The sequence below is a fragment of the Penaeus monodon genome, chromosome 23 (genome assembly GCF_015228065.2).
Source record: "Penaeus monodon isolate SGIC_2016 chromosome 23, NSTDA_Pmon_1, whole genome shotgun sequence".
NCBI lineage: Eukaryota > Metazoa > Arthropoda > Malacostraca > Decapoda > Penaeidae > Penaeus > Penaeus monodon.
In genome coordinates this window covers 20,449,040-20,449,510 of record NC_051408.1, presented here as the reverse complement: position 1 = coordinate 20,449,510, position 471 = coordinate 20,449,040, and positions in this window count along the sequence as shown.

Sequence of the window (471 nt, the reverse complement as noted above, 5' to 3'; positions counted from 1 at the left end):
GTCGCTTTCCCTCAAGATTGTCACGCATTCAATACTTTATATAAATCAAATAACAAACTCCACACTTGAACATCAACGGATTTTTATCTCAAGGGGGATATTGCATTTCTGACAAATATAGAAATTTAACAATTGTAATTTATTAAGATTAGGTGTTGGCTTGGCATTTATCCATCTTAATCTAACTGTAACCCATTCCTTGCGCGGTGCAGAGAAGCTTCCTGGGGAAAAAATGCCTATCTTAGTGCTGCCAGGATTAAACTGTCCCTTTTCACTAGGTATACATATTCTTGATATTGCATCTTTTTACGTGTCGTAGTGGTTTATAGAATTGACGTGTTTTGGTATGGAATCTTACATGCCTGATATTTTGTTTTAACTTTGGATTCATGGTAGGAAGCCGAAACAGGGGGGTAGATTTAAAGCACTTTGTGGATATACTATTATGCCAAATATGACATTCTCTTCTTA